Source organism: Citrus sinensis, chromosome 5 (assembly GCF_022201045.2).
Source record: "Citrus sinensis cultivar Valencia sweet orange chromosome 5, DVS_A1.0, whole genome shotgun sequence".
Classification (NCBI taxonomy): Eukaryota; Viridiplantae; Streptophyta; class Magnoliopsida; order Sapindales; family Rutaceae; genus Citrus; species Citrus sinensis.
The window spans coordinates 25,876,214-25,897,033 of NC_068560.1; the positions used below are offsets into that span (position 1 = coordinate 25,876,214).

The 20,820-nt window shown below is 37.5% G+C and overlaps 2 protein-coding genes and 1 long non-coding RNA gene across 10 annotated transcripts in view; 1 reads left to right on the plus strand and 2 right to left on the minus strand.

Annotated features, from left to right (window-relative positions):
- The window catches only part of LOC102613633 (probable disease resistance protein At4g27220), a 214,808-nt gene that overhangs the window by 144,953 nt on the left and 49,035 nt on the right, over nt 1–20,820 (minus strand). The gene's annotated exons all lie outside the window — the stretch shown is intronic.
- The window catches only part of LOC102629844 (protein BONZAI 3-like), a 100,957-nt gene that overhangs the window by 19,644 nt on the left and 60,493 nt on the right, over nt 1–20,820 (plus strand). The gene's annotated exons all lie outside the window — the stretch shown is intronic.
- On the minus strand, nt 17,056–19,888 carry LOC127902806 (uncharacterized). Its single transcript, XR_008055445.1, has 4 exons — nt 19,292–19,888; nt 18,005–18,966; nt 17,577–17,920; nt 17,056–17,459 (listed from the first exon to the last, which is right to left on the minus strand). It is a non-coding gene; the product is annotated as an uncharacterized LOC127902806 (long non-coding RNA).

Genomic DNA, 20,820 nt, shown 5'->3' on the forward strand with positions numbered 1-20,820 from the left:
AAGCAAAAAGCTAAAAATAAGAAAAAGGGAGCACAGTGAAAGATCTGCAAAGAATGTTTAGGACAACGATTATTATGAAAACGGGACCAGAAGACACGTATGGAAAATTTACAAAAATAACTATAAAATTTGGGTTTGGCTACAATGCCGTTGGCATTGTTCCCGGCACCATGCCGGGCTCTAAAAAAGAGAGCCCGGCTGTCTTTGGCTGCCATTTGGCAGCCAAAGACTTGGTGCAGCCGGTTAACAAACCGGTTGCACCATATTTTTAAAAAAATATATATTAAAAATAGAATATAAAAATGAAAAAAATAAAATAAAATGTCAAAAATAATTTTTATAATATAATTAATAACAAAAGATAAAGAAATTAAATTATATAATACAAACCCTATAATACAATATAATATAATTAAATAAAATGGCAAAAAATAAAGAAATTGAAAATGAAAAAAATTGTATTTCAGTTTTAACGATAGTTATTACATGTCCGACGTCCCGATTTCATGTTTGACATAAGAAGTTGCATGTTTTGGATAAAACCAAAATAAAGAATATTCCGGAATATTCTCGTTCGTTTCATGTTTGACGTCAAAGTTGCGAATTTTACGTGGTAAGTTGCATATTTCGCGTGAAGTATTGCAAGTTTCATATTTAACGTCAGTTGTTGCATTTTTTACGGTTGGATTTCATGTTTGACGTACGATGTTGCAAGTTTTGAATAAAGCCAAAATAAAGAATATTCCGGAATATTCTCGTCCGTTTCATGTTTGACGTCAAAGTTGCGAACTTTACGTGATAAGTTGCATATTTCGCGTGAAGTATTGCAAGTTTCATGTTTAACGTCCGTCGTTGCATATCGGACGTCACGGTTGCATGTTTGACGTAAGCTGATGCATGTCTTGAATAAAGCCAAAATAAAGAATATTCTCGAATATTCTCGTCTGTTTCATGTTTGACGTCGAAGTTGCAAACTTTACGTGATAAGTTGCATATTTCACATATAGTGTTGTAGGTTGCATGTTTGACGTTCGTTGTTGCATGTCCGACGTCCCGATTGCATGTTTAACGTAAGAAGTTGCATGTTTTGGATAAAAACCAAAATAAAGAATATTCCGGAATATTCTCGTCCGTTTCATGTTTGACGTCGAAGTTGCGAACTTTACGTGGTAAGTTGCATATTTCGCGTGTAGTTTTGCAAGTTTCATATTTAACGTCAGTTGTTGCATGTCTGACGTCCCGATTTCATGTTTGACATATGAAGTTGCATGTTTTGGATAAAACCAAAATAAAGAATATTCCGGAATATTCTCGTCCGTTTCATGTTTGACGTCGAAGTTGCGAACTTTACGTGGTAAGTTGCATATTTCGCGTGAAGTTTTGCAAGTTTCATATTTAACGTCAGTTGTTGCATGTCTGACGTCCCGATTTCATGTTTAACATATGAAGTTGCATGTTTTGAATAAAACCAAAATAAAGAATATTCCGGAATATTCTCGTCCGTTTCATGTTTGACGTCAAAGTTGCAAACTTTACGTGGTAAGTTGCATATTTCGCGTGAAGTATTGCAAGTTTCATGTTTAACGTCCGTCGTTGCATATCGGACGTCACGGTTGCATGTTTGACGTAAGCTGATGCATGTCTTGAATAAAGCCAAAATAAAGAATATTCTCGAATATTCTCGTCTGTTTTATGTTTGACGTCGAAGTTGCAAACTTTACGTGATAAGTTGCATATTTCACATGTAGTGTTGTAGGTTGCATGTTTGACGTTCGTTGTTGCATGTCCGACGTCCCGATTGCATGTTTAACGTAAGAAGTTGCATGTTTTGGATAAAAACCAAAATAAAGAATATTTCAGAATATTCTCGTCTGTTTCATGTTTGACGTTGAAATTGCGAACTTTACGTCATGAGTTTCATATTTCGCGTAAAGCTTTGCAAGTTGTATGTTTAACGTTAGTTATTGCATGTCCGACGTCCCGATTTCATGTTTGACGTCGAAGTTGCGAACTTTACGTGATAAGTTGTATATTCTACGTGAAGTGTTAAATGAATTTTGTTTTAAAAATACAGTTTAACCTCAAAACTGTATGAAACTATGTTATGATCCAAAACGTTATAAAAATTTTCAAATTGGTCCAATTTTAGAATTTCTAATTATTACTTTATTAAACTCAAAACTTTCTGAAATTAAGATATGATCCAAAATATAAGAAATTATAGAATGACCCAAAACATTTAAATATTTTGAAATAGGTCCAAATTCGAAATTCAAAACAATAATTTATTAAAATCAAAGATTATGAAAAACAACTTAACTCCATAAAGACATATTCTTATTGTTAAAGCACAATGCATAAATCTTTATTTAATCAACACATGTGGTTTGTTATCGAAATCTCAATACAACACATTAGTCCAAAATTATCCAAAGCATACGGAAATAACATATTATCTATTAAATATCAAACAATCAAAACAAATCCATGTCATTCAAAATAAATACATAATCCAAAATCATAATGAAATGTAGGTGTGTCCAAATACAAGCATAAGAGACTACTAAGGTGGTGAGGATGGTGGTGATGGAGGTGGATACGGATATGGAATGCCGAAGTGCTCAAAGAGGAGGCGCTGTCCATGAATAAGCTGCTGCTGCTGCTGGTGAAACTCAGTCTGCCGCACAGAGAGTGTCCTCACCTCATCCATAAGCTGCTGAAGAGTAACTTCTTCAAAAGTAGGATGCTCGGGATGTGGTAAAGAAGGTGCAGAGGCTGTAGGAGCCGAGGGAGATACTGAAGGAGCTCGACGTCTACGCTGACCCCGAAATGAAAGCGCAAAAACAGGTAGCTGATGGGCTGGAACCACAGCATTAAGTGGTTGATCATCACTTGGAGCAAGAAAGGTGAACTTATTATCAGTGACTTTTACCCAAGTGCCATTACGACACTCAAAACCTAAAGAACTAACAGCCTCATCCCCAATGCTCTTAGATGGCCTACATGATGGTTCTTGGATAGCGACGCTAAAGTATTTGAGGATTCGGGTGATGAAATGACCATACGGAAGGGAACGAGTAATCAACTTAGGTATACTAAGCATGTTTCGGACAATGGTGTATCCTAAGTCGACTGGACGATGTCTAAGAATACAATCAATCAAGGCAACATCCATATGAGAAACCTCATCCAAATGGCCTGATCTAGGAAGCACAATACTCTGAATAAAACGAAGTAATATCCGAGTTTGAAGACAAAGACATTGGGTGCGAAAATGGATAGTACAATCATCATCCGAAAGGTCAATACGACGACATATATTCTTAACAGCATCAATATGAACATAATCATCAATATCAGGAGGTTTCCTAGGTGAAAAAATTTCTAGGCCATCATCGGAAGTTCCTAGGATAGAGTTCAACTCCGAATCATCAAACTCAATCGAAACTCCTCCAACTGTGGTGATTACTCGATTCTCTTTCTCCGCGGAACAATCCATATTCGAGTAAAACACTTTCACCAAGTCGGGATATACATTTTCCTCAAAAACAATTGCATTAAGCCAACCAACATCTTCCAACAATTGCAATAAAGTTCTATTACTAATACTAAGATTATTCAACCAATCCGGTAAAATAAAAAAGGTTTGGAGTACCTCACGAGTCATGAACTGTTGGTGAAATCGTTTGGCTAGATGTTTGTGGTTCTGAAAGTGTCTGGCCTCAAAGTTGGATTTATTGGATGTGCCCCCTGCTTGTCGTGACCGGTTGGTATGTTGAACCGGTTCTTTGCCTTTTCTTCGAACCGGCCGTGAGCTTGACATGGTGAATTTGTTTGATTTGAAGTGAAATAAATCAATAAGAAGGGAGATAATAAGGATGGAAAGAGATTTTGAGAAGCAATTTCGATCAAAAACGGCTTCAGAGGGGGAAATCTAGAGAGAGAAGTTTCGGCTTAAACCCTAGAATTGATTTCGGATCTATTGATTTTGAGGTTCAAAAAAGGTTTGAAGGATGATTTTGGATACAAGAACGGATGGGAAACAAGTTTCATGGATCCAGTTGCATAAAAAACCTGTGAAAATTATGGATTTTGGAGAGAAAACGAGAGAGGAATATTCGGTTTTAGAGAGAGATAGCTAACCGGTTTACCGAAAGATAAAGGAGGAGATGAACAGTTTATATACTTGCGAATCCGGCTATCCAGAAATTATTAACCGGCTAACCGGTTGTAGGCAGTGACCTACCCACGCGAATTCGGATTTCCGGTTTGAATAACCGGCTATCCGGTTTCGTCTCCAAGAAAAAACAGCAAACTGCCTCACTCGGCTGAGATAAAAAAAAACCAACTGTGATAGGGAATGCATAATTTGTTTGAAAGATGAAGTTTCACTTGATTTCTTGCCATGTGCGTACCAAGTTTTGTGTGCCAGTTGCAGTGACAATCTCAAAAAGTTTGTCTTAAGAAGTCTGAAAGATTAGAAAAAGAGATCGCTAAGTTCAAGAAATGAAAGTGAGATAAAATTACTTGTGTCGCTTCTTGTGTCTTCCCATTGTTTAAGCAAAGCAATTGTTGCTTACTAAATTAACAAAGAAAGATCAGCACAATGACTGCTGATGAATACTTTGAGAAGCATCCAGAGCTAAGGAAAGAAGTTTGATGATGAAATCCGGAATGATTATTGGGGATATTAATCTTTTGTCTTCCTAATAGCAATATTCAATATTTATTTAGTAATATTTCTAGAACTCTAAGAAATAACTGGATTTAAATTTTATGAATTATATATTGTGCTAAAAGCACAAAGACAATCGTATGAGTGTATATTATTATTAAAATTAAACAATTGGATTTAACCTCCTCTTCATACAATTCATATACATTGGCTCGCTCTCGCTCTCTTTTCTACATGCATGTGTCATTTACATTTAGGTATTCGTATGCGCGTATATTATTATAATGTAATCCCTCTAAAAAATGAGACCAATCACAGTCCAAACAAAACAAAGAAAGATAAAGAAAAGTTAATACTTTAATGGCATTGTTAATACGTCACAACAATCATGTCCCTCGAATCCGGATAACCGGATTTCACAACCGGTTGTCCGGATGTTGACAGCAAGCATGCTTGCTGTGATGCGAATCCGGATAACCGGAAGTCAACAACCGGTTATCCGGATGTGGACAGCAAGCACGTCTCTTGCTGTCACGCGAATCCGGATAACCGGAAGGCCACAACCGGTTATCCGGATGTGGACAGCAAGCACGTCTCTTGCTGTCACGCGAATCCGGATAACCGGAAGGCCACAACCGGTTATCCGGATGTGGACAGCAAGCACGTCTCTTGCTGTCACGCGAATCCGGATAACCGGAAGGCCACAACCGATTATCCGGATGTGGACAGCAAGCACGTCTCTTGCTGTCACGCGAATCCGGATAACCGGAAGGCAACAATGGTGTATCCGGATGTGGACAGCAAGCACGTCTCTTACTGTCACGCGAATCCGGATAACCGGAAGGCCACAACCGGTTATCCGGATGTGGACAGCAAGCACGTCTCTTGCTGTCACGCGAATCCGGATAACCGGAAGGCAACAATGGTGTATCCGGATATGGACAGCAAGCACGTCTCTTGCTGTCACGCAAATCCGGATAACCGGAAGGCAACAACCGGTTATCCGGATGTGGACAGCAAGCACGTCAATCGAAACCGGATAACCGGATTTCCTAACCGGTGTTCCGGTTATTGCATGTCCTGTATAAAGTTTAAAAAAATAAAGGTAAAATTACCACGGTTGGTTGGTTAGGTATGCAATAAATATGATGAAAAAAAAACTCACCTTCCCTCCATTAATGAAGGATTATCCTAAGGCTCATGTCCAAGACTTCTTCACAAAAAACACAGTCACTCCAAAACATAGTCCCAAATACTATTACTGCGGTCTCGTTCAACATCTATGGTGCCTAGTTTTCAACTTTTCAAAAGATAAGTTTCTCTCCAACAAAGGTATGTGTTGTAATTTAAGTAGTAGATTTGTGCGTCCATAGATGGTTTCAGAAATATTATTATGTTAAATTATTAAGATAAAGGGTGTGAATAATGTTTTTAACAAAGTTTTGGTTGAACAGGGGTTAAATATGAGTAGCCCACATAGTTCCAGCAACCCAGGAATATCCATTGCTCCAAATGTTGGTTTACAGGCATCGGACGTACTTGGCAGTCATTTCGACTCAGTAGAAGATGCAGAACTGTGGTATAACAATTATGCCCGAATGCTTGGTTTTGGTGTTAGGAAAGATGATATGCGGCGCGGAAAAAAGTCTGGACGAATCACAATTCGACGTTGGGTTTGTCATTTCGAAGGGGTAAGAGATGAAAGACAATCTCAAAACTGCAGTAGGGTGCGAGAACCACGACCTATAACACGAACCGGGTGTCGGGCATCATTTCGAGTGAATTACGATGATTCAGTTGGTAAATACATCGCCAAAGAATTCAGGCCTGAGCACAACCATGATTTGGCTTCTACTAATGAAGTTCATCTCATTCGTTCACATCGAAAGGTTACTGATGCAGAACTTGCGCAAGCAAAGGCATTAAGGCATGTTGGTGTGAAGACTTGCCAATTCATGGATTACATGGCTGATCAGGTAGAGGGGTCTCAAAACCTAAGGTTCACACGCAAAGACATGCAAAACACGCTAGATGCTTCCACTCGTGCCGAGGTTGGAGATTCTGACTCAGACACAACTATAGCATACTTTGCGGCAAAATCTGAACATGACCCTGGGCTTTGCTTTGAGTACACATTAGATGATGAAAATAGACTACGAAATTTGTTTTGGGCTGATTGTGTAGCTCGTTATGACTATCAGTGTTTTGGTGATGTGTTGGCATTCGATGCAACGTATAAGACTAATGTATATCATAAACCCCTCGTTACACTTGTCGGAACAAACCATCACTTCAGAACAACGGTCTTCGGTTTTGCTTTGCTCGCAGATGAGACAATTGACTCATACACGTGGCTGCTACAAACTTTTCTATCCACTATGGGCAACCGAATGCCCGTGTCTGTAATTACTGATGGTGACAAGGCAATGTCAAAGGCAATAAAGACAGTGTTTACCGGGTGCATCCATCGTCTTTGTTGTTGGCATCTTGAGCGCAATGCGCAGGCTAATTTGAAGAACGAAGACTTTACGAGAAAATTTCGTGATTTGATGTTGACACCTATGACGGTAACTGAATTTGAAACCCAATGGTCAGCTGTAGTGGCTGAATTCGCACTTGAACATCATGCATGGGTACAGAAAATGTATTCGAAGCGGTGCAAGTGGGCGGAAGCTTATCTTAGAGGAACATTCTTTGCTGGTATGCGAAGCACTCAACGATGTGAAAGTATGAATGCATATCTTAGCCGATTTGTCCAACATAAACTAAAATTGTATGAGTTTGTGCGACAAATTGATCGTGCTCTCCGCAATATTCGTACCACAGAAACATCCGATGAGTTCAAAACCAAATACAGTACTCCTGTCTTAAGAACTCACTTACAGAGCCTCGAGAAACATGCTGCACAATTGTTCCCATTAAGAGTTTTTTCAAAGGTTAGAGATGAGATGCTGCGAGAAGGAGCGGTCATCGAAGTAAAAACTGTCAAAGCTGTCGATGTTGCATTGTACACAGTGACTGAATTTGGGACACCTACAACATGTTGGAATGTCATCCACAATCTACAAGAAAACCACATACAGTGTTCGTGTCAAATGATGGAGTCTGTTGGGCTTCCTTGTAGGCATATGTTTAATGTCTTGAAAGTGGAACAAATTGAAAAGATTCCTGACAATATGGTTCTTCGTAGATGGACAAAAAAAGCCAAGGAGCACAATACTTGCAGGACCACAAAACCAGAAGTTGACACTGATGTTTCAGAGATGGCTAGATTTAGTGCATTGTCTGCAGCCTGCAATAAAATGTGCTACAATGCAGCGAAAAACGTTGAAGCCTATGAAAATGCATTGGTAGAAATCAATCGGCTAACATTAACTTATGAACAACAATATGAACGAGACGGTCTCCCAAATAAAAAATTACGGATGGGAATAAAACTTCGTAATCCTGCAGTTGTAAAAACCAAGGGTGCTATGTCTAAAGCAAAATGTGTAGCAGAAAGCTCTAGAAAGTGTGGAAAATGTCGTCATGTTGGGCATACAGCACGAACTTGTTCTATTCAAGGGAATGATAGCCCCCAACTAAGGTATGTCCCAAGTTCTTTATCATGTGTTTAATTATTGCATTGTTGGATATTTCATTGCAAATAACTTTCATGGTATTGATTTTAGTGTCGATGGAAACGGTTTTGCCACATTCGATTCATCAAGCACCCAGAATCCTGGAGCCTTTGCTGGTGTCAGTCCAACATTGTTAGGTCATGCAAGCAACCAATTTTCTAATGTTTTTTATTGGTGGCCTCATTAAACAGTGCCATTAAAATTACTGAATATGTATTACCATTTGAATTCCACTATAATGTACCATCATGACGACTAGTTTAATATCAAATGATGAGATGTGAACACTGTTAACATGCATATGTTCAGTATAGTTAAATAATGTCTCAGCCGAGAATACATAACCATGTCATAAATTTAAAGATAATTCTCCAGTACAATTGGTTTTACATCCATCGTAAGCAAGAAGACAAAAAAAATCACGGTATTACCTCCTAACACGTTTCAAACAACTTACAACAAAAAATAGTCTGCAATTACTTGCATAATCATTCCCTAGTATGGTTCGATATCTAAGTGCGCGTTCTCGTGTTAACTTTCTTCTTCTTACGAATGTTGCCGCTTTGTTGGTGAAAATGCTTTTGCACTTCAGAGGATACAGGGTTCACCATTACAGCATGAATTGCAAACTGTGCATTGCTTAGTTCCAGCAATTTATCTCGATTTTGATTTAATGCAGAATTAATTAGTTGAATGGCTAGCCTACCCCGTGTATCCTCAGATGTGTACTGGACAATTTGAAAGGAAACTAATATTACTTTGATATAATTAGTAGCTTTTATATAATTATAAAGTTAACAAAATTTTTAGTTCAACAATAAAACAAGTTTGGCATAGTCGTACCAAAGTTGACGATTTCTTCGGAATAAATTATGGGCTGTCCATATAGTTTATCACATAAACCCCACAGTCATATCCATTCCTTTGCTTTGGAACTCCAATGCCCCGGTTGATTGGAAAGTCTTGAAACTTCACGTGTTGCATATTGCTTGGCAATTGGGGCTGCAGAATCCAATCTAAGGAATGTAACTGTCAACAATGTCAAAAACCAGACAATATTATGGATATGAATATAGCACAATATACATAACTGATAATGTTAAATAGATAACCAAAAAAAAAGAACATGATTAAGATACAATGCGCATGGCTTGATCGTGCCGTCTTCTATTACTGCGGGGATCTGGAAGAGGATCCCATATTTCTGCACTTGTATTTCTGACATTCACGATCAGCAAGTACCAATGAGATGATTCATCGTTTATTGGCACATAAATCTGACATTTCAATTGTCAATGTCATACACCAAGCACACTAGTAGAAACTGAAATAAGTTAAAGGTTAACAAACTAACCTTTTGACACCTATGCACATGTTGCATAAAATTCTTTCCACATCTAGCTGCCCTTGCAAAACAATCCACCTCATCTCCGACCATTAGAACTGCTTGCTACACATAATAAAGACAATGTTGCATAAGGAAGTTGTCAATAAAGAAACCAAAGCACAATGCAACAAGTACCGGCGATACTCACCGAATATCTTGTTGGTAAATACCAGTTCATTGGCACATCTTTATCCACCACCTGCTGAATGAGGGTGAGGTGATGCGCTTTCATTGAAATAACCTAAAAGTGATCATATTTATTCAAATATATAATAACATATAATAAATGACAAACATATATTGTGACATCACCAAATGTTGAAACTTAATACCTCGCCACATAGATAAGCCCCCGGCAAAAGAGTCAATAAAGAATGCCGATTAAGAATTTCACCGTAACTAGAAACAATGATTTCACTAAAGACAAAACACGGTAATTTTTTAGTCGTATAGCATAACAACTATATACAGAAAACTAATTTCAGTCTTCTGAATTTTACCTTCCGTCAGCCTCTTTGTTAAAAGCATATTGAATAAGCTTCAATTCTTCCAGTGTAACTGGATCATTGACTTGAAACGGACCAGCTTTATACTTGGGATTTGCTCCCCTGGACACTTGATCGTACGGTGAAAGTTGATATCGGCCTGGCCTACGATTCCTACTTGGTCGGGTTGGCAGGACACTGACACTAGTAGATGTTTGAGGTTCTTGCTTAAGTTGAACTAGTTCATCTATATCCTTTATAAAAAATAAATTTATATGTAAGTTACTTTATAAGTGAGTTATCATCGAAATAATTTTAAGAAAACGCCGTTATAAAATTGTACCTCATCTCGGAGATTAGGTGGTGGAATAGGGACAAAGTGGGTAGGATCTTTGCGAAATTCACTGATTCCTTCTCTTGTCCCCATCCAGCCTATTATTTTATCGAGGCTCATGTTCAATTTGCGATCCACAGAGTCCTCGTCGTTATCCATTACCATTTTGTTTTTTCCATCAAGGGTTGGCTCGGTTTTTCTGACTGGACATGTTGGTTCTACTATTTTCAAGCTCGGAGATTGCGGGCATGGATCAGATGGTTGTTTTGATGGTGCACCAACCGGAGACTTGGATCTCAATTCCTCTAAAGACTTCTCAACCATTTCCATTCTCACATTGAACGAATCCATTTTGTGTTCAATTCTGTGGACACACTGTGTTAGTACCCTAAAAGCTTCATCCATATTAACAGTGCTCGGCCCATCATCTTTGGTTTGTTCAAAATGAGGGAAATTTCTTTCGAGCTGTAAAAAATTTGATTCGCGCATTGGAACCTACAATAAATATGCACAAAATTAAATACATGTGTGAACAAGACAAAAAATATATTTAAATAACTGTAAACAAAATTAAATACATGTGTGAACAAGACAAAAAATAAAACAAACCTCAGTACTTGTCATGTCCCCAAACTTTTTCCGCCAATTCAATAAGCGCCGAATCTCTTCCTTGGTCCATACACTAACAGGGCAAACTGTTCTGTCTATAGAATACCGATCATACAAAACAGCACTAAAGTAGAACAACTGTTCATTCAAAAAATAATTACTACGTCATTTTATTTTTCGTATTTGGCAAATTAATTATGGCATCTAAGATTTCTTAAATATACCTCTAAAAACACAACACAACCACTAACTGACTTCACTTGATGATCTTTATACTTTGCTATGCCGTCCCACAGAAAGTTGAAGCACCATGTAGCCCAATTCTTTTTCCTAATTAACTGCACATCTTTTAGGGCATGCAAATACATTGGATTGATGTAGCTGGCACTTGTGGGACACAATACAGTTCCTAGAAGAAACAAACAAAACATGATCTTAAAGTCATCATCACTACTCTCACTAGCTATCAATCTTTCACTAACTGCGGCTATTTCAATTCCTCTTCCACCTGTTCTATACTTGGCACGCAGTTCAATTATATCACCCGCTTCTTCTCGGATGTGTACTGGTTCCCCTCCATCTTTGATCCCCATTACGATGTTGAAGGTTGTAGGGTTTAAACAAAACTCTCTCCCGTGCAAAACTATACAATGCCTCTTTGTATCACATTGTTGGACAAGTGTTTCACAGAAATCTTGTCTCAGGCGACCACATCGTAATTCTAGCATGCTTCCGAAGCCAATTTCTCTAATTGCAGCTTGTTGGTCGGGCGACAGTGTGGAAATGACCTTACTAAATGCACTGACACGACAACGAGATAAATTACATTGGCTATGCTTATCCTCAATTTTTTGTTCTTCATCTGTTTTTTCAATGCTCATTTCACCAACATTTGAACTTGGGTCCTCATGCATCGTACCAAATCGGCACTTCTCCTCATTCGTTAATTTCTTCCATTTTTCAACAATTGTCGCCCTACAAACTTTTTTTATCCCTTCTTGCCTGACCTTTTCTGCTTCATGCTTATTGTACACAACATTTTAGTTCAGCTAATTACGTCAACATAATTGATAGTTATAATAAGAACTTTATTCAAAGCAATAATTTTATACTTACAAAAAGTGTATCCACGCTCTCTGACCAGGTCCTCCCCTTCTAGCTTCTGTTGACTCCATTTTATAACTGTATGTTATAATTCAAATCCTGAAATAAACCATACATAAATGTAGTATCAATTAAATTTATAACGAGAGCTAAAAGAAAAACAATAACGGTGTTTACAATTCTAGACAATAACAAGAGCTAATGGTGAACCGACAATTTCCATAAACATATTATTCTAACTCTGGAAGATAACGGTTCACCATTTATTTCATAACGGTTAGTTGATATATTCCAGTAGGAAGTGTATTCCCAGACAGAAGTGTGTTTGATAACTTTTTTTAGTTTCTTCTCTCTCTAAAACTCATAACCTACGCTCTCTCTCCCTACAACCCACCATTTTCTCATGTTTTTCTTGCCAATTTCATGCTTCCAAACCATTAATCATCTCTTCAAACCATTAATCATCTCAGGAAAATTTGTAGACCAAAAAATTCAAAATAAAACCTTTCGCCTGTTTTGAGGAGCTTCGTCACAACTTCAGCTTTCACAGTAATGATTTCGGTAATGATTATCGAGATTGAACGGCTGGAAAAGAAAAAGAAACAAATAAAAATATTTGTTAGCTCTCTTTCTGTTTGTAAGCTCTTATTGTGTTTTTCCACACCAAGCTGCATTGCATAAAAGAAAAAGAAAAAGGAGATTACACAATCAGGAAATCTAATATTTTGAAGAGAACTTAGAGATTTTCCCTTTATATACTCTTGAATAGCCTTGCAAGATGCATAAGATTAGTTCACATCAACTACCAATTCAGGCACAATATAATGGCTACACCCAATTAAACAAATTAAAAAGTAAAATCACAAAAAATAAAGAATAATGCTAGTGATATACAAAATACTAGTCATTAAATAATAATTTCACCTCTCCTTGATGATAAATATAAAAATCTTGAGAATGCAAGTGAGGAAATGCAAAATGATCAAAGATAATAAAAAAACTAGGACTTACTAGTTAGCATCACAACACTAGGTTTTTTACATGACAAGAACAGAAGAGTTACCTCCAGCCACGATGCTCTTCCTGCAACTCATCCGCGCTGCTCGTCATGTCCAAGAATGACTCCAAACATAAACCTCAACTCTTTTTTTGGTTCCATTCCAGGATACGCCACCCTAAAAGCTTCCTGCAGCTCATTTGATGGTAGCTCATGCTGTAGACAACATTGCAACGAAGGTGACGGTGGACGGTTGGAAAAGAAGCAGCGTGCGATACTGGCTCTGCCTCTACCTCTCTCTACCTCTCATGTACAAACAAAATACCTCAGTACATGGATCCGATTGGTTGATTACTGCAAGAGAGACCGTTGATTTGATCTTGTTGAGTGAACAAATTGGGATGAGAGAAACTATGAACTTGAAAAAGAGATGAAATTTTAGGGATTTTTCTTTTGAGAAAGTAAAGAAATTGGATTGAGGAGAGAGAAATTTCTGGGCTTTTCTTTTCAGGGAATTGGTTTACCAGGTCACCCATTTTTTTCTATTTTTAATATAAATTGAATCTCAATCGTTGGATTCAATCTAATTGAATCCAACGGTTTTTTTTCGTTTTCGGCATGGTGCCGGGCCTTCAGTGCCCGGCATTGTAGCATCAGCCATAAAATTTTTGTTATTTTCACAATTAATTTTCTCAATTTTTTTCTATCAACATTAGCCAAACACACATTTTTCTCTCCAAATTACCCTTCTTTACAAACTAAAAGCAACTTTCTTTCTCCCTTTCGTCAAACTAAACGCAGCTTCCCACTCTTGAATCATCAACCAACGGCAACGGCAAAAGACAACAATAAAAAGTGAAATCCGATCATAATTTATCCGGATCCAACACTAATCGGCATCACATAGTGGTATGAGTTATTTTCTGAACTTGCTGGAGAGTTTGAGTGAACTGCGAATCGTGGTTTCGTGGGCGAATCTAGCGACAGGTTGCCTGTCGCACCAAAACTTGGAGCGACAGGCAGCCTGACGCACTAAGTTTCGCACGATAGGCAGCCTGTCGTACGAAAAGCCAGATTCATTGTAATTAACTATTAATTTGATAGGGCTCAAATAATTTATTTTTTTTATAATTTCAGGCTTAATGGATTCAGTTGTACTTGAATTGTGTTACGATGGTTGGTGGGAGACATTAGAGGATGGGCGTATGGAGTATGTCAATGGTAAAAATAGAGCTTTTTTGGTTGGAAAAAAATTAGCTTTTTGATAAGTTATTGGCAAGAGTATACGATGTGTTACAAATTAACCCTAATGAATATAGTATCACAATGAAGACAACTTTGAGGTCTAGTAATACATTATATCGTGGATGTGCACTACCCATGGATATATTTGATGATGAAATGGTGAGGGTTGTGTTACATATGGCATCCGACGTAGCCAATTTTGGATACATTCCTATATTCGTGACCACATCACCTCGAGTTTCGAGCGAAGGTATTGAGCCACATGTCGATACAGAAACTTTGTTTAGAGCAAATATGTCTGGCCCCGATAATGAAGAAGAGGTGTTGCCAAGGACAATATCGCTGCAGCAATATTACTCTCCAATCCACGACAATTATGACAACATTGATGATTTTCATGATGAGACAGAGGGGGATAATGTTTGTGCAGAACCTTCTAATAATATAAGAGGCACTCATTTCAATAATAATGGTGATGATGGAGGAGCCGGTCATTCGAATGTTCCGTCATTTCAGCATGAGGATGAGTGTAAAGACAATACTCCTGTGAATAACAGAGGCAATAGACCAATTTCGTCATTTCTTCTTGACTCCCTCACAAGTCTTGCTCCAACTTTGCCTTCGAACATGGTTGCTCCAAACTTTGTTAGCAGTTGTGACTCAGATGATATCAGTGTAGGTATGCTATTTGCTGAGAAGAATGAGTTTATATTACAACTATGCAAAGTTGCTTTTAGGGATAATTTTGATTTCAAGATTGCACGGTCTACTACGACACGTTTCGAGGCTCACTGTTGTTCTGAATCATGTAAATGGCGTATTCGAACATTTTGCTCGTTCGAACAACTAGATGTTCGAACGAGCAAAATATTCCTTGGGTGGTGCGGAGAATTGACAATGTACACACTTGTCATAATGAGGTATTGGTTGATGGACGTCATCAAGTAAGGAGTCGGGTTGTCGGTCATATTATCGCAGAAAAATATATTCAAGATAAGATGATTTATACTCCGAATGACATAAGAGCAGATATGTAAAAGGAATACGATGTTCAGTTAACATACAAGCAGGCATATCAGGCGAGAGAAGTTGGTCTTGAAATAGTTCGAGGCAACCCTGCAGAGTCATACAACTTGCTCCCTAAATACTCTCACATACTAACTACAGCGAATGAGAGTACAGTCACTCACCTCGAGCAGGATGGAGATGGTAATTTCTTATACTATTTTGTACCACTCAGATCTTCCATCAAGGGTTTTATGCAGTACATTCGGTCTGTCATTGTTGTAAATGGTACTCATCTGAAGAGGCTATATCGTGGAAGTATGTTCGTGGCAACATGTCTTGATGGTAACAATCAATTGTATCCGTTAGCCATTGGGATCATGGATTCAGAAAACAATGATGCTTGGGAATGGTTTATGATGAAGTTACATGGAGTGATTGGCGATAGACCTGAGTTGGTAATTATCTCTGATTGATGCACTGCCATAAGGAGAGCCGTTCTTAAAGTATTTCACAATGCAACTCATGGCGTTTGTTTTTACCACGTCAAAGGTAACATTAAGTCACGGTTTAGAATGTCCAAAGCTCTTTGGGATGAATTTGAGCCTGCCTTTATTAATGCAGCAAAAGCATATGGCCGCGAGGAATTTAAGAGACAACTTAAAGGGTTGTGGATGATCCACTCGGGTGTGGCTGATTACCTAGAAAATAATGTTGGTACGTGTAATTGGGTAAGGACTCAGTTTGAAGGTAGGAGGTACAACATACTTACCACCAACATTGCGGAGAGTGTTAATTCTTTCATGAGGGAACCTCGAAAATTTCCTATTACTCATCTTGTTGATCACTTTAGGAAAACATTGCAGCAATGATTTTATGATAGAAAAATTGTGGCTGAATCAATGAGTACTCGGCTAACAACATGGGCGGATGAAATAGTCACTGAGAGGAGAACTATAGCTGAAAGAATGATAGTTCGGCCGGTGTCTCCACATCGATTTCAAGTTATAGGTGGTGGGCTTAAGGAAGGTTTGGTTGACTTGCAAAAGAAAACTTGCTCCTGCAGAGTGTTTCAGCTTGATCCGCTTGTATGTACTCATGCAATTGCGGCGTGTCTAACACACCGGGTGGATTTTATTAACCTTTGCTCGCACTTTTACACTACAGAATCATTGGCGATGGCTTATGCACAACCAGTGGACAGTTGGCGATGTGGCTGATTGAGAAGTTCCAGATGAAATTCAGGAGATGCAAGTATACCCACCAGTTGAGACACCACCACCTGACCATTGTAAAGAGCTCAGAATACCCTCGGCTGACGAGGATGTTAACTGGCGGACTGTAAGATGCGGGCGGTGTCATGAACTGGGCCATAATAGTAAGCGATGTAAGAATCTCATTGCGTTGACTCAAAGTTAGTTGTATTGTTTCAATGATTCGTTGGTTAAAAATGTTATTGTTTTTTGTGTATTGTACACTTATATGTCATTAAATTTTATTTTATTTTAAATATTAAAATGTGAGCATTAAAATGTTATAAACTTAAGTGTGCAAATTAAAATAAAAATTCAAGTTTCAACATTCAAATTACTACAACGGTTTACAATACAATATCCTCATTAAATATGTCAACCGCAATCTTCTTTCTAAAGTACTTGACATGACTAACGTTAAACTCTAATCTAAGTCTGAACATTAAATACATCGTAACCATCAATACAAAAACACCGCAATCGCCAGTTCTGAACTCTTGTTGTGGCGCGCTCTTAACTGCGATAACTTTCTAGGGGTCGGCACTCCGCAACTCAGGTCAGATGTTGTACAAGCCAACATATTCCAACCATCGAGGGAAGATAACTTCAAGTGGCTTGAATTTCAACTTGCACCTTTGTCGTCGCGAAATGTGAGTAATGAGTCATAAATCCATACTTTGTTTTTCTGAAAGTCAACTCGTGCCAGTACCCAATGCGCACCGTCTAAGTTAACAGGGATGAGTAACTGTATATAAAAATTGAAAAACATGTTCGTTATATATGAAATTGAAATACAACCAAGAAAAATGGACAACTTGGACATTTTCATTATGGAGTATGTGAAATGCAATAAAATACATACCATATCGACATCCGTCATTGATTGCTCCTGGTGATCATCAACAGCCACCTCATCCTCAGAAGTGTCATGACGCTGCTCTGGTGTTGGGTTTGGTATGTCGTCATGCTCGTCTGATTGCCTTGTAACCGACGACATCGCGTTGATAGAGGGTTGGTGCTGTATAAAGTATTATTTAAAATTAGTAAATGAAAAGTCAAAAATTTTGATTAAAAAATTGATAGTACTTAGAGTATATCGATCTTATAAACCCAGTCTGGAATGGTTGGCATGTAATCCTTCACAGTGAGCCAATATTTTCTGCTACTCTCCTTTGAATTTGGCTCAAAGGTTTGTAAAACGTCCCCCTGCCATAAATTTAATTGAAAATTTTAAGTATACATAACTTAAATTTAGTAAAGTTAAAAAAATAACTAATACATATTACTTACAAGACGAGATTCGTCATTGAAGAACGAATAAATCTCGGCAAAGTTGATTCTCGAAGACGCCATGGGCTTCCATTGCACGATGCGGGGAATATTCTTCTTCGTTTTCACGAACCATGTTGATGGCAAACCTCCGATCGCTTCGTAAATCCAAGCCTACAACAACCAAAGTGAAAAATCTATTAAAACAACTATCAAATATTTAAAACTATAAAACTTATTAATAAAAATTGTATTTTTCAATGTTATGATCTAGATTTTTCAACCGAGTCCTCTTAAATTTCTCGTCTTTCTCAAACAGTACATTGTCAAGACTCTCGTAAATCATTTCCCACGACAATAGACCCCATGGACGCTTTCGGAAGTACTCTATATCATCAACTTGGTTAAGCCAATCGAAATTGATTTGACAGTGATTTTTTCTTGCATTTAGTACTCTGTCCACAAAATAAAAGAGCGCAATCTTTAATGCGTCCATATCATCCATTTCCTCGAATTTCAACTTCTTAAATAATGCATCGAATTCGTTAACATTGATCTTACAATGCACACCACCAAAATACGTATTTCGTAGCCCCTACTCCATTTCATTATTTTTTAGTTTAGTATCAACACTATATGAAAGTCCAGTAACCAAGCACCATTCGACAATTGACAAGCGAATCAAATGCTTACCAATTTGAAACCATAACTGATCCTCACGGCTATCTTCTTCATGGGCCACTTGCCTCAGTAAAAAATTGTGCAAAATTACCCCACTAAATGGAAAACTTCGACACTCCAAGAAATGCCCAAATATATCCTTTTTGAACACATTCAACTGCCGCTTTGTTAATTTTTCCTCAATGACTTTTACAACCGAAGATAACTTACACATGCTCGAAATTCGACTAGGAAAGTGATCGGCATAACGAAAATACATCTTGCCTACTTCGATATCCAGTGATTCTGATTTCGTCATGTATCTGTAATATTTATAAAATTATAACATTGCATTTACAGAAAAAAAATTTTTTGACTTGATAAAAAAAAACACTGTAATTTTTGGTACAACAAGACTGCCTGTTGCACCAAAAATGCATGTCGCACCCAAAATTGGTGCGACAGCGGGGCGTGCATGCGCGCGCGCTGCCCCCCCCCCCCCCACCCCCAAAATTAATCCCCAACCAAAAACAATACTCCCATAACAACAACAACCACCAGAAACACCACCACCATTATTCTCAAACTACAACCATTATTATTCTAAAATTTCATTTTAAATTAATGAAAATAAGTAAAATGGCTAACCTAGGTTTTGTTGAAGGCTGTAGATCGTAGATCGGACGCCGATGAGGGATGGAGCCGCCGCCGACGAGGGCTGATGTTGCCACCGATGATGGGAGTTGGTTCGGTTTGGGAGAGATGAGTGAAAGGGAGTGTTGGGGGAGAGATGAGAGAGAGGGGTATTTTGGTCTCAAAGGTTGTTTTATGGCTAATGTTGATAGAAATTTGTTTGGGGGATTAGGATGGAAAAAACCAAAACTTTTATGGTTATTGGTGTAAATTTCCCAAGACGTATAAGGGATTTCAGAGAATTTGAGAGAAGTGGGATGATTAAGAAAATGCAGGAGCAGGACATTTATGACCTCTATTCGTAATTTGATTTCGTGATGCATTTTCAAAAAGAAAATAATGCAAACAATTGGAGACTAGGTGATGACAATGAAAGATCACATAACCTACTTAATCAGCTCTGTCGTGGAAAAATTCATATTTGTAAACATCAAAACCAAAATCATTTGGAAGTAGTTGCTGAAATTAATTAGGTCATTTTTAACCTTAAATTTAAGACCACTAATCATTGCATGAATGTTTTGATTTTAATACCAGTGGCAATCACGTACATGTTTAATGATTTGATTAAATTTGTGTTTAGTTCTATAAATTATTTAACTAAAAAATTCAAAAATGTTTAAATAACAATTGTTATTATTAACAATTTAACTAAAAAATTATTATTAATTATTGTTAATAGATTAATTAATTACAATACTTTTTATTATTCTTATTAATAGTAATTACAATAAACTAGTAATTATAATTATAATTATAATTCATTTAATAATAATTATATTTTATTTAAATGGAGGGTAGTTTGGGAATTTAAAAAATATAGGGGATGAATTTGATACGCTAAGGGTTTTAATGAAATAAAATAGAGTGTAAGGGGCTGAACGAAATGTTACAATACAGAAACGTTCATATACTTGTTGATAAATTATAAATACTATAAAGTAAAAGGGGCTGAACAATATTTGACAGTAAGGATTCAAAAAAGACAAAAGGAGCTGTAACAGAAATAACAAAATACAAACATATTAAATGCGACCGCCTTTACATACAGGGAGGATCTTGAGTCACGGTATGCATGAGATCGGTGTGCCAGAGATTCTGGTAATTTTGACGGAGCTCCATCTTCTGCAATTTATCGTTCGATGTCGCCATCGTTACAGGATCCGGGATTAGTCGATCGATTAAGCTCCGGAGTGGTTTTGATTTTAAAATTGAATGGATTTAAAGGAACAGATGGATAGATAGATCGACGGATAGAAGCCCTCAAAACGACGTCCCGTTTTGGCTAGACTTCCAATTTACAAGTCCATCCAAAGACTTCCAAGAAGAGTTGGACAAAACGCGATAACCAATTGGGATTTTAAATTTCGAATTAAGGCAATTGCTAAGTTGGATAAGTTGGATCAGTTATATGTTTTATTATGATGGAGAACAGTAGATTTATAACAATTTAAATTTAATATTTATCGATATAATTATGTGGT